At 37.8% G+C, this 13,124-nt stretch overlaps 1 pseudogene; it reads right to left on the reverse strand.

Annotated features, from left to right (window-relative positions):
• Nucleotides 1–10,304, reverse strand: part of LOC134374989 (tripartite motif-containing protein 43-like) — a 22,518-nt pseudogene extending 12,214 nt beyond the window's left edge.
• Nucleotides 10,305–13,124: the final 2,820 nt, after the last annotated feature.

A 13,124-nucleotide genomic window follows, 5' to 3' on the forward strand; every position in this document is an offset into this window, starting at 1 on the left:
GTGCTGTGATGAACATTGGGGAACAGGTATACCTTCAACTTGATGATTTCCATTCCTCTGGGTATATTCCCAACAGTGGGGTAGCTGGGTCGTATGGTAGATCTAGCTGCAATTGTTTGAGGAAACTCCATACCATTTTCCATAGAGGCTGCACCATTTTTCAGTCCCACCAACAACGTATGAGAGTTCCTTTTTCTCCGCAACCTCGCCAGCATTTATCGTTCAGAGTCTTTTGGATTTTAGCCATCTTAACTGGGGTTAGATGGTATCTCAGTGTGGTTTTAATTTGCATTTCCCGGATGCTGAGTGATGTCGAGCATATTTTCATATGTCTGTTGGCCATTTGTATATCTTCCATAGAGAAATGCCTGCTTAGCTCTTTTGCCCATTTTTTAATTGGGTTGCTTGTTTTCTTCTTGTAAAGTTGTGCCATTTGCAACAACATGGATGGACCTTGAGAGAATTATATTAAGTGAAACAAGTCAGGCACAGAAAGAGAAATACCACATGTTCTCACTTATTGGAGGGAGCTAAAAATTAATATATAAATTCACACACACACACACACACACACACACACACACACACACAAACCGGGGGGTGGGGAAGAAGATATAACAACCACAACTACCTGAAGTTGATACAACAAGCAAACAGAAAGGACATTATTGGGGGGGAGGGGAGGAGGGAGGAGGGAGGGAGGTTTTGGTGATGGGGAGCAATAATCAGCCACAATGTATATCGATAAAATAAAAATTAAAAAAAAAAATAAAAATAAAAATAAAAATAAAAATAAAAAGGAAGAACTCATATTCCCATTCTGTCAAAACTTAATCATTAAATCTTGTGCCTGCTTTTCCTGATGCACTTCACACTAAGAGATTCAGCTCTGGGAATGCAGTTTTTGGAAAGAGTGAGAGTTGTTGCCTGATCTTTAAGTCTTTAAAATATATTTATGTATACATTTTAAGTGAATGATCTAGCAAGTTTTTACAGTTGTGCTTTTTAAAAATGATCTTGAATTCCAAAAGCATAACTGCTCTCTCATGAAGACTCACCATTTTTATAAACAATCCCAAGGGCTTTATTTTTCAATTCCTTTTTTTTTTTTTCATGTCAGATGAGTAATGTGCTGACATCATGATGTGAGAAAGCACAATCATGATGCTTATGAACCAGGAAATCTATTTTTCAATTCTTAACCAATTTTTCTAGCACCATCTTTTCCTCAGTGAAGCATATAAATCTATATTATATTAGTAAAATAATATCCTTTTTCCAAAATATTGATACATTTTCTCTAGGGATAATGAGTTTAAAATGATTTTCTTATTCTTTTGTTTTTCTGTATTTTTCAAACTGTTCATAAATATCCTGTGATACTTGTATAATCAGAAAGTAAAAAATCTATAGATGTTGTGTGTCTCATTTGTTTGAGAGAAAAAGGGATGGTATATTCTCAGTTTTCAGAGCTTTTTGTGCTAAATTCCTGTCCTACATAGAGGAATAAGGGCCTCTACCTTTCCTGAGAAAAATCTAGTCAAGAACCTTCAAGAATGGCTCTAGAAATTGCTATCAAGGTAAGCAGAAAGGTTCAGTTTTGAGTGTCACATTTCTTTGAACTTTTCACTGGTATCTACTGCCATCATCCTGCTGAAAAATCATCATGTTGAAGGGATACCTGCACTCCCATGTTCATCACAACTCTGTTTACAATAGCCAAGATATGGAACCAACCTAAATGTCCATTGATGGATGACTGGATAAGGAAACTGGTATGGAATACTACTCCGCCATAAAAAAGAATTAAATTCTCCCATTTGCAGCAACAGGGATGAGCTTGGAGAAACTTATGGTGAGTGAAATAAGCAAAGCACAGAAGGATGAACACCACATGTACTCACTTAAAAGTAGGAGCTAAGAGAGAAAGAAGGAAGGAAAGAAAGACCACAGTGGTGCATTGGACTTGCAGAAGGAGAGAACATTCCTTGGGATACAAAGTGGAGTGGGGGGGGAAGGAGGGGGAGGGAGGTTGGGGATAATTGGGTGGGGGACATGGGGTACAATCGCAATTTGTGGTAATGGGCATGCTGCCAGTATGGATCTGGCCTTCACATCTTGGGCACGAAGAGTGACAATCAGCTTTGTATCTCATGAATATTCATAACAACAACAACAACAAAAAGTCATCTCAAAAAAACCTGAACAAAAAATGAGGTAGGACTGTTTGACAGGAATGTTTTCATCAAACCTTGATCTGGTAACTTTTCCAGTAAATCTGGGAACTCAAGAGCCGAAAACCAAGATTTGGTAAAAGTTCTGGCTGGTTGGGTCGTGGAAGCCAAAAATGAACAACACCCAAATAATCTGGTTTAGAAACTTCATTTTTCTCACTTCCAGCTGATGCTTTTCCACAGGAGCCCCAGGGCCCTAATTTGGGCCTGCACTCCCATCTTCAGCACCAATCTTTCAAGAGTAGACCAGACCGAGCCCTTGATCCCCATCCTGTGAGGCAGAGAAAAAGGTACTCTCTGCAGCCTGCACAGGCTCCTTCACAGTTGGGTAGCCTTTCTAAGAAACTTCCCTTTTAAACAGATGAATATGAGAGATGATGCTGCACAGTAGTTGCCCAAGATGATTTTAGGATGTGCAAACAAATAGAACTTAAAAAAAAAAATTTCAAATTGGATTGTACAGTGTGGAAACACGAGCCTCTTATTCTTACTTCAAGTATCCTGTGCTGGTGGCAGGTTGGTGGAAATTTGGGAAAAACAGCTGCTCTGATCCCTTCTGGTCTATGTAAATCTTCCAGAGGACTCCATGGCCTTGTGGCTTCCTCTGTTCGGTAGAGTGAGACAGGAGGGCAGCACCTGTTCTACAAGGACTACAAAAACAATGCTGTTCACACTTGCCCCACTTCTACCAAAGACAAAAGATGAGCTGGACTAGGGCAGCAAGAAGGTCCCTCTGGCAGATGCAGTGTGGCCATGGTTTCTGGGAAGGGATCTGACCTAGGATGAAGCAGGCCGGATGAGAACTAATTCAGGCAGCTGTTGTGAGGCAGCTCTAGTGCTGCTAGAAAGTTAGCCATGAATTTCACTTTCACCCAAAGACAAGCCAAGCATCCATCACTCTCACTTTGGGGCAGGGGAGGCTCTTCTCTCAGTCAGAGGCAAGAACTTACCAAATAGCAGACTCCATACCCTGGGGCTCTGTAAAGTCAAGGGGCTCAATCCCTGAGCCCCAGTTTCTAGCTGGCAGAAGAGAGGGAACTAGATACCGAGGCCCTCCCACAGAGGGGCCAGGGTAAGCTATTTGCCTGCCCTTCAACTCTTTGAACCTCTGGAATAGAAGTTATCTTTCGACCTCAGAATTTTTTTTAAAATTTACATCGTTAGCTTAAAGTTTTTAAAATGTGTCTTTTAAAAAGAAAATGGAATAATAAAAAATTCTCAAAATTTGAAATAATTAAATTAAATATATGAAATTTAGAAAAAAAATCAATCTGATTAATTTATAAAAACACATTTCAGAAAATAAGTTCCTCAGCAGTGAGAATGGATTGTATATTCTCAGTTAAAAAAAAATCAAATTACTTTTTCTTCACATATTCTTAAAAATGCATAAATATACATTTCTATGGTGAAAAAATAATTCAGATATAAGCTATTGATAAACAACCAAAATATTGTCCATCTCACACTGGTGAATCTTAATATTTCTTTAAAAATGTTTGTTCCATGGGCCGGCCCATGGCTCACTCGGGAGAGTGCGGTGCTGATAAAAATGTTTGTTCCAGTCAAGAAATGTATGATGAAACTATTCCATTTATTGTCATTATTAACATATTTATCTTTATTCTCTGAACTAGACAATCTACTCCTAGAAAATCTACAAATCTAGTTTAGATTTTCTAAACTAGAAAATCTTCTTTGTTATGGATGCTTGTAAAACTTGATTATATTTTTTAATGTATTACTGTTTGTTTATATATTTTTATGTAAGTTGAGTAGTTGCTTTTATTTTAAGTAACATAAAATCATATTCTTAATGCATATGAATAACAGAAAGCTTCTAGTAATTATAGACCCCTGTGAAAAATATCATTAGCAATACAAAACTGTAACATACTAAAGGCTTTTGTATACTGCAACACTTTTTTTTGTGTGGCTTTTTATAATAATGCTAAAAGAATGAGTGGCATTTTGGGCATGCACACACAAATATTACCTGAGAAAAAAAGTAGTCACATACAATGGAACTTTAGATTTACTATTTCCTTATACCAGAAATGAAAAAAATTAGATCACATGCCATTAAATTTTATGAGCATAAAATAAGTCAACGTGACTAGTTCTAATTGATTTATCACATAGTTCTGCTTAGAGCAAGAATGCATATGAAATTTATTTCATGATTCAATATATTGCTCAATTTAACAGTATCTATCATTGTAAATTAACACATTGGTATTGAGTCCACACAGATTACCCATTGTGAGCGTGACTAAAATATTTTTAAATTAATCCCTATGTAGGGAGAATTATTTTTGCTTCTTTGTGTTTCATTATCTGTCTATAATAAAAATACTAGGGAAAAAATAGGAACTCTTATTGCATAGGGTATGAAGGAAAATTCTTCAGTATCAATATATACAGATGTTAAGCACTGCTTAACGACAGGGATAAGTTCTGAGAAATGTGTCCTTAGTCAATTTTGTTTTGGGAATATCAGAGTGTACTTACACAAACCTGGATGGTATAGCCTACCTACTCTGCACGCAGGATGTATGGTATAGCCAGTGTCCCACATGCACTCCCTGGTTGTCCAAATATGACTGCAGTTTGTATTGATACTGTTTAGTAGAATGCACTCTAGTTTGTTAAACTATTCCCATGTACCAAAATATTTATTTTTCACACTTTTTCAATTGGAAATAGTGCAGCAATATGCATCCTTGCACGAAAACATTGTTTACACTTATAGAAATTTCTGTAGTAATAATATTACAGGGTACAGGGTATATGTATGCAATCATCTCAGAATTATATATATGTATACACACATATACATTTACTCACTTAAATGTTTATAAATACAACCAAATCACCCTCTCAAATAGTTTTCTTGTTTAGAATAATGAACATTCACTAGTTGGTCAACAAATGTATTTAAAATTCAGAGGTGATTGAATTTATTTCAGTGACTACCTGGATTAGAATTAGATTGGATTTTAATGATGAAACAATTTAGGAATATTGGTTGTTAATTAGCACATGGCTCAAGGGAAGGCATTGATAAATTCAGAGACCACAACTTTGTAAGTATCTCTTTACTATGGTTCTACTGGCCATTTCTGCTCCATACCAAACACCTAAATCAATTGGTCTTGGTCTCTGTAGTTTTGTTTGTATGCTCGTTTGTTTATTTTCCAGTCTTCCAATTATTCATTCCCCACCTTCCCCCCCTTCTGTTCCCTTCCAACACTTGTATTTCTTCCTGAATAACACCAAGGGATTATTTTCCCAAATTTCAGTTTTTAGGTAGACCCCTGTAAAATAATTTTATGTCCAAACTTTTTAGCCGGGATTTAATGCTCGGTTCTTTTCACAAGTTCACAACATATATGAGTATTACTCCAAGAAAAGATTTCCCTTTTCCACAGCTAATCTCATCACTGACTCTGCCATCCCAGTTTCTTCTGTGCCAATCTTGTAAAGTTCTCAATCATGACATATTCCTTTTTTCCGAGAAAATGAAAATGACGGCTGCACGCGTCGCCTGAACTTTTCGGGGACCAAGCTGCTGGGATCTGAGGACCCCTGCACGGGGCTGCAGCAGAAGCGCACGCGCCTCCTCTAGGGCGCCGCACTCAAGTGCAAGCATCTTGCTGGTCTCTTCTTCCTACGCCTGCGATTTTTCATGCTTTGACCCTTGCACTGCTGCTGTCGCGTTGCGAGCTGGCAATCTTCGTAGTCACCTCCGACTCTGGTTGGTCATTTTTCAGGCCTCGAGGGAAACTTCTTCTGAAATTATTTTGAGCAATAACCTATGAAAGACGGTTTTCACAGGGATTTTTAATAAAAGTAAAACTCTTGAAAGTATTGAGGACTTAACCGACCTGCAGATTCCTAACAGCAAATTCCAAAGTTGTCGTGGATCCATATGAACTGGCTTCAGGGCAAGAGGGAAACATAACAAAGGCTGTGGTGGTTTTGTGTAATTTAAACATAGTAAGTAGCTCCTGACTATTTGTTGAAGGAATCTATAAATTTTATTTATGTCAGAACTGACTCGTAAACTCTTTTCATGGTGGAAAGAACGGCCATATAGGAAGGATGAGAGAAACGTTTATTGTGGTTAATGACCTAGATTTATTGACGTTTTGAGGACAAGAGTTCCTGATTTGAAATTAAATGAGGAAAACAGTATAGATGAGAATAAAAAAATATTTTTGATAAGTTAGAGATTTTCTGGAACTTTGATTTTTCTGAGAATATTAAAGTAAAAAATCTATAAATTTAAAGCAAAACTAAGTTAAAGCAGCAGAGCTAAAAAATAGTAATACTGAAATGAACTATTCTCGAAAGCATTTTATAATATTTCTTTACGCAAATGAGAACTAACATGTGGTCTATATGTCTGAAAAACAATTCAGTTTGCCTTTTCTTTTTGTAGAATATCTTTCGTTAGGTTGTACATTTACCAAAACAAATGTGCAGTCAATCTTTAAGTATCTTGATTTACTTAGGGGCTGGGTTCTGGGACCTGGGATTGGGAGGATGTGTGGGGAGGAGATGATCACAACAGGGTGCAGGCACTGACCTTTACAAACAGCTCCAGGCATCCAGTGAAGGTGTTGGAGCTGGATCTAGAGAGGCGGTGCTTTGGTGCTGCAAGGTTGTGGCACAGGGGACTAAAATCCCCACTCACAGCCAAATTCTCCAGAGGCTGGGACTACAGGAGGCAAGCTGATTGTTACCGTGCAGTTGGGGTCCTTCTAGTAACTCCTCTCTAGATGTCATTTTGTGAAATCATGCTAATGTCCTTTTTTTTTTTTAAATGTATTTTTCTTCCATCTTAACTTTCCTTGAATATGAAGAAGAAAACATGTTTTATTGGTATTACTCAGATGAAATTTATTTTCCTGAAATTTCATGAGGAGAGGATGGGTCAAGATAGCTCTCCTAGCTTCCTGACTCTAGAGCTCTCCTCTTGTTTTCAAAGTGTTCAGTAACATGGCTTTTTACATTTTTCCAACTCCTGGATCTATTCCCCCCCCCCACTTATTTTATAGGGGTCTTCTCTTTTATTTTTCCTGTTGTCCCAGTCCTACAGAATATATATATATATATATATTTGCAGTAGTTCGTTCTCAGGATAGAACTCAGAATAGATGAATTTGTACTGAAAAAACTTATGTGTGGACTAAGATGGGAATATACGGATTCCATGAAACGAAACAGACAACAGCAAAGGAGACCAAGAAGGCCAAGCCAGAAAATAAGATTTAATGGTACTTGAAGGAAATGAATGCCTAATGATTAGCAAAATACCTAAGACACCTGGAACATTAAGTAAATGTGCTAAATATACGAACCAAGTATTTCAGCCATCCTCTGACTTACTAACTTGTTGAAGATTTAGCTCAAGCATCACTGATAAAAAGGCTATCTGTGCTTTCTCTGATCTTTCATGATACACTTCACATTATAGCACCACAATGACCCCTGTATACTTACCGTTCACCTTTTCACCAATTTTCTGCTAAGTGAAAAAAATGTAATTCCACCTAGTCTGTGTGTCTGAAACAATTCTATGACAGCTTTTCCTCCCTGGTTCTTCTAACTACATTTAAAAAAATTATCTAGGAAATAAAGTAAAGGAAGTCCTAGGGCTTCAGTTTAATGTTAAATAATTTCTATGTTTCCCTGAGGACTTATTATTCTGGAAAAAAAAAAAGATAAAAATTTAGATTGTCGAACACTAAAACAGGGAGAATGAATTTTACATATCCAAAAGTCTTGCATAAGTGTGATTTTCCTGACATAAAAAATACTAAAATTTCCCTAAACTCTTGTAATATTATCAATAAAGCATAAACAACTGGATTTATTTCTACAAAGTTATCAGGGTTCAATATTAGATAACCTATTAAAATAATTAATATAGTGAAGGAAAAATCAGATTGATAGACAGTAAGGAAAATTTTATTAAAATATCAATAACCCAAGGGCAAACAACCAGTAATCACACAAGCACAAAGACATTTGATTACTATGTTACAAATAATTTCTACTGTTTACAAATTAGACTCATTTTTGTAGTGGTAAATCCAGCGTTAATGCTTTAAAGCATTCATTTTAAAATCACGATTAGGAAAAGAATATATCATCATTACTAATTAACATAGTTCTAGATATACACAGCAACACATATAGAACAAAAGAAATTTCAGTTATAAAAGTATAAATATTGTTATTTCTGAATTTATGATTGTTTACCTAGAAACACACTTATACACAATAAAGTAAATCAGTAAGATTTCTAAAAACAAAATTAACAACCCAATTATTTTCAAATGTGTAAAATGTGCAGCTACTTATTAGATGATAATGTTCATAGGAATAAAAAAAAATGAAAATGCCCAGAACTTTCAGGAAAAAACAGAAGCAATAGTGATAGGGCACTTGTCGAGATTTTCACATATCAAGCAGCCAAAAACACTGAATCAGTGTAGTACCAGAGCATGAATTCACACGTCAGTGGAACAGAATAGTGTTACATACACATATACACACACATATATATACACATACATACATACATATATATGAATTTAGTATATGTTAAAGGGGAGATTCCCTTGCTAGAACAACACAAAAGAGTTGGTGCTTTTTTTAAGAAAAGACAGAAATGCTGCCTGGAAAATCAGTGGAGCAGCTCATTCAGATAAAACACGTGAGTTTTTAAAATTTGGGGGTTCTTTTAATCAAAAAGAAAAAAATATCATCTAACTTGCAGTTCAGTACTTAAAAATACATGTGGTAAGCCTGCTGCTCTCATGAGTGTGGCCACTCCAGCTTGTTAATGGCCAACTTCTTACTTCAGGGATTGGGGGAGAGAGAGAACAGGATTTTAAAATGTTCTTAAAGGCACCTACTAAACCCTTCTGTATTAGTCTGTTTCAGTTGCTTACAAAAAAATACCTGGAACTGTGTAATTTGTAAAGAAAATAAAATTTATTGCTTACAGTTTCGGAGGCTGGGAAGTCCAGAGCCCAGGGAACACATTTGATGAAGGTCTTCATTGGCGGTGGCTTTACAGTAATGCAGGGGTCTCACATGGCAGAAAATGGTGGAGCAGAGAGAGAGATAGTTCCTCATGTGCTCTCCTTTTAAAGCCCTCAGAACCATGCCCCTGACCACCATTACTAGTCCATTCACTGCGACATAGTTCTACAATCTAATCATCTCTTCAAGAACCCACCTTTCAATTACCATAATAGGATTTCCCATTCTCTCAACACTGTCACAGTGGGGACAAGTTTCCAATACCTGGAACTTTGGGGACACAATTCAAGCTTCAGTGAATTTGGGGGGGATGTTCAATCCATAGCACCTTCCACCAAGTATCCCCCCTTGCATTTCCAGTGCAGGGGTCCATAGGGAGAGTTCCACAGAGAAGGAATGGCTTATAGTCTCACAGGTGTTCCCCTGTCACCTCTGGTAGGCAGACGATGAGAAGAAATCTACTTGCTTCAAGACCACTCAGTGGAATTGGCCGTGTCCCCTGCAATGCAAATCAACTCACTGATCATTCCAAGAGCTTTAATTTGCATGTATTTTTTTGTGGTGGTTATTAGAAGTATGGGAGTGGGGCAATACTAGCTCTTACTTACAGTTGTTTCCCCAGGAAAGCCCCCTCTCCCCAAGTTCATTGATTTGCTGTAAAGAGTATGCTCCAAGTTTCCTTCTTCCCAACCTGCCCTAATTTATATGGGGGAGGTAGAGGGAGAAGGAAGGAGGAAAGGAGAGAGGGAGAGAGGAAAGAAGGAAAAAAGAAGAAACAAAAAGATGGCAGGGAGGTGACGCCCTTTCTCTTTTGATTTAGACACTGGCCATTTTTCAGGAAGTTCTGTGTCCAAACCTGTAGTGTGTGAATAAAGCTCAGGTGGAGTCTGAGTCTGAGGAGTCAGTCCCCTGAGGACGATGAGCTGGATCTGTTGCCCTCAGACTCACCATCTTCATCTTCAGACCCACTGCTGGAGCCTGAGGAGTCACTGCCATTGTCCTCTTCCCCATCTTCCTTCTTGTGTTAATCCTCATGAGGGATAATTTCCCCAAATTGTCTCTGATGAATCTTTCCCTGGAGCCTGCACCCTCTGCACCTCTCTGAGCCCTTTGTGAAGACTCCGTGCTGATGGGGACTGCAGATATGTCCATCTAAACTCGGGGTTTGGGCCTCCCATCATGTTTATGTTCATGCTTATTAGAAGTGAACTCTTGTTGCACAACATATTCCTCAAAAGGTATATTTTCGAATCAGAGATCCAGGTCCACTTTATAGTGTTTGTGTAGTTCCTCAGCCTGGCTGTTATAATGTTCCTTCAGGCCCTGCTGGATACACTGCTAAAGTCTGCCCACTTTCACCATGCGCTCTCTCAGGGGCAAATGTTGTACCACGACTCCTGGTAGAACTGGCAGCATCCATTCATGGAGGTCTTCTGGGGCTCTTCATGGACTTTCTCTTCTTCTTGGATTATCTTCTAATCCAGATAAGATAATGCAGAATTCTACAATAAAATGTGATATGTATGTCTCCTAAAAAAATAATTAAAAAGAGAAAAAATACCTTAGGGTATAGTCATGGGCTAAATATTGACTGAAATTTGAAGAAACTACATAATCTATAATGTGCTAATCTTATAAGTTAAGGATTCATTTCTCACTGATACTCAGTGAATTAAAGCCTCTCACGGGACCAGTTAGGTTAAGAACCTGATCTCCCTCATCTGTGGAAGCTGTATTTAGGGACAATTGACAGGCACAATTGAACAAAGGAAAAGCTGAGTCCTGGATGTGTGCTTCACTGGGTGATTGGCCAAAAAGAGGTGGCCAGAACACATAACCAACTTCTCCATTCATAACATGCCCACAGTCCTCATACAACTACATTAAGTCTCTCATCCTTCTGTGGCTCACCAGGCACCTGGAGAGAGTCTGGTCTCACTTAAGTCTAAGGGTAGCTGAGACCTGCTGTGGCTCTGAGAGGATCTTACTAACAGCCACAGTAAGGTTCACAAGCCTGGTGAAGCAGTCTCTGAATTCCTTTTGGGGTTTTCTGGGACCCCCAAAACAGTATTTTGCTCCACTCTCTCAACTTGAGGACTACATGAAAGAAAGTCCAACCTGGCCTGCCAAAACCTAACTTTTGGATTGTGAGTTTCTCAGCTGAGATTATCAGCCATTTTCTGCTGAGTCTTTTCATCAGGTTAGGGGGCTCCAGGGAGTGATACTTGAGATCTGTTACTGTCATGGGTCATGACCATGGGGATCTTAGAACTCTGAATGTGAGAAACAGATAAAATCCCCATCCTGGTTTGTATAAAAAATGTGTCCTTTTCATAAATGATTCTTCCGTTATGAATTCAAATGTTTAAAAAAGCTTTTAGAAGGCTTTTCTTGTCTTTCTCATCAACTGCTGTTTCATAGTTGGGTTCTCAATCTCTTGCTTTAGTTTTTTTGCCTTCTCCTAAGTCTCTCTCCTTTCCCTTTCATCACCCTCTCTTTGCCTTTCTCATGAGTGAACTCCCTCTATACCTTCTCTCCTTTTCTTGTTTGTATTTTGTTCAAGTGCTTAATAACAATGCTTGTGCAAGGCACTAATCCAATTTCTTTATATGTACATATATTCATATATGTATATAAATTTATGTATATATAGTATATATAATTATTAAATATACAAATATTAGTATGTATAAACATATATATGCACACACATTTAAAAAATTACTTACTAGTAGTATATTTATTCTTACAAATCATGATATTTCTTTATGATGTTTGCCCAACTTGTCACTTCCCAAACCCACACCCTCCCCCATCTTTAGTATCCTTCAGTTTGTTCTCTCCTGAAAGTTCAATTTATTGTTGTGGTCTTTTCTTTCTTTCTTTCCTTCTTTCCTTCCTTCCTTCCTTACTTCCCTCCCTTCTTACCTCCCTCCCTTGTCTTCTTCCTTCCAGCAGCAGCCAGTTATAAGTGAGAACATGTGGTATTTCTGTTCCTTTGTCTGGCTTATTTCACTTAACATAATTTTCTACAGACTCATCCATGTTGCTGCAAATGGTAGAATTTCTTTTTTTTTTTTTTATGGCTGAGTAGTATTCTATTGTGTATATACCATATTTGCTTTATCCAGTCGTCTGTCGATGGATACTTAGGTTGCTTCCATATTTTGGCTATTGCAAACAGAGCTGCGATAAACATGGGAGTGCAGGTATCCCTTTGCCATGATGAATTCCATTCCTCTGGATATAGACCTAGCAGTGGGATTGCTGGATCATATGGTAGCTCTATCTGGAGTTGATCGAGAAACCTCCATACTGTTATCCATAACGGCTGTGCTAGTTTACAGTCCCACCAATAGACATATACACATATTTTTGAGATAGGTACTGTGTTCTGCAATGAGGAAATTGAGGCTAGTAAGCAGTGGGTCTGGGAATCAAACATGGGAAGTTTAGCTACAAGCCTGCGCTATTAACCAAGATATTATTCTCAACTGTCTTTCTAATGTTGAGTGTTGATGAAGAGCAGAAACTTCCTGCTAATTCCTTGAAATATAAGCACTCAAGAGTCATTTATAAAGGTATGAAAGCTTCGCCTGTTTTTTCCCTCATCGGGAGTTCATATTCTCTACAATTTTGCTGCTGTTCACTAAGGATTATCATTCTCTCAGATTCACTGATATATTCAGTTAGAGAATTTTACTACATGTCAGGCACTGTTTGAAGCTTTTTTTTTTTCATATCTGTCCACAGGATCACTATGAGCCTTTTTGTCAAATTTCTGTATGATTCCTTTTGTACTGCTTTCCCTAAGTTCTCCTCTACCCCTGA

This window comes from Cynocephalus volans, chromosome 4 (genome assembly GCF_027409185.1).
Source record: "Cynocephalus volans isolate mCynVol1 chromosome 4, mCynVol1.pri, whole genome shotgun sequence".
NCBI classification, from domain to species: Eukaryota; Metazoa; Chordata; class Mammalia; order Dermoptera; family Cynocephalidae; genus Cynocephalus; species Cynocephalus volans.